The sequence below is a fragment of the Acanthamoeba castellanii genome (assembly GCF_000313135.1).
Source record: "Acanthamoeba castellanii str. Neff unplaced genomic scaffold scf7180000084761, whole genome shotgun sequence".
NCBI lineage: Eukaryota > Discosea > Longamoebia > Acanthamoebidae > Acanthamoeba > Acanthamoeba castellanii.
Window position 1 is genome coordinate 90,285 of NW_004457596.1, and position 1,583 is coordinate 91,867.

General features: G+C 63.9%; 1 pseudogene; it reads right to left on the bottom strand.

Moving 5' to 3' along the window:
* Positions 1-18: 18 nt before the first annotated feature.
* The window catches only part of ACA1_227060, a 1,639-nt pseudogene continuing 74 nt past the window's right edge, over positions 19-1,583 (bottom strand).

Below are 1,583 nucleotides of genomic sequence, written 5' to 3' on the forward strand. Positions count from 1 at the left end.
CGCCTTCGCTTTCGGCACCATTGAGTTCGCCGGCTTCGGTTTGAGCTTCGGCGTCGGCGTCGGTGTCGTCTTGGTTGTGATAAAGGCCGCGGGCGAGACGAGGGACGAGCTGCGGGTGGTAGTGGAGGAGCTCGTCGAGGCGGCCGGTGCGCATGATCTCGTGCAGCTGCTTGTTGTTGATGTGGTCGGCCACGCTCAGGTCCGGCGGCTGAGTCCAGAGATAAAGAAGAACGAGTTGAGCTACACACATACACACACGACACACGATTGTCCTTTGGGGGGGGGGGCGACGAACCCCGACGTAGTCGGTGAGCGCGGTGGCGCCCACGAACTCGGCCGACTTGACTTTCCTGCGGTTGAACGCCTGATCGCACACCACGAACCCTGTCCACCAGCACCACATCGAGACTTTTAACTTCGAACTCTGCGCAAGACGGCTGGTCGGCGTTGGCGCGCACCTTTGAGTCGGAAGGGGTTGAGCGTGCGGGCGGCCTGCAGGACGTCGGCCTTGGTGCGCAGCTCGGGGAAGGTCCGCACGCTGGCCCACCCGTTGTCGGCAGCGACGGCCTCGGGCGCGACCTCGACGCCGCGAACCACGTCGAAGCAGGCGACCAGGTACAGCTCGTTGCGGCCGTACTTGACCTGGTGCCGGTGCTCCCGCGAGGCCAGCTGGAAGTGGTAGCACAGGCCGGTGCTGCCCTGTTGGGGCAGGCTGTAGCCGCGCTCGCGCCAGATGGACCAAAAGAGCGCGTGCAGCTCGATCTGGCTCTCCTCCCGCTTGAAGCCCATCATCACCGTGGGCTGCCCACCTCAACTGCACACACGTGTGAGTCTCTTTCGTGTGTGTCGTGTGTCGTGTGTCTGTGTCGCGTGTGTGCCAAAGTGACAGGCGTACATCGGGTGGAGAGGCGCCATTCGCCGGCGTAGTGGTAAAGACTCACACCGGTGCCGTCCACCTTCTCCTGCACGCGGAAGTCGGTCCAATCGAACCCGGGGTCTGTGCCACGAACGAGCCCAGGTCAGGCCCGCGGGAGGGAGGGGGGCGAACAGCGGCCGAATGGGGGGACCTTCTTCGGGGGTGAGCGCGAGCTCGACGATCTGCGGCGGAGGCACGCAGACGGGCGCCCAGTTGGCGGCCTCGTCGACGATCAGACCCGTGCACTCGCGGCACACCCGCGACTCGGGCATCGGCGTAAAGAACTACCGTGTGTTGTGTTGTGTGTGTGGTATGAGGGTGACGTCATCAACCATCAGCAATGGGGGAGGGGACAGCGACGTACGTCGGAGTAGAGGTGGACGAGGTGGGGCAGAGAGGGGTGGCGCGTGACGACCACCTTGTACCGTCGCACCAGCTCCTCGATGCCGCACGCCCGCAGCAGCCCCACAGTGACCAGCCCCGATTCGGCACGCAGCTCCTCCGGCGCCGTAGGATCGCCCGTCTGCATCCACCACCGCCCATCGCCAATGAGCGAAGAAAAGGAAGAGGCTGGACATTGTGTGTGTGTATGTGTGCGTGTGTGTGTGTGTGTGTGTGTGTGTGTGTGTGTGTGTGTGTGTGTGTGTGTGTGTGTGTGTGTGTCTCT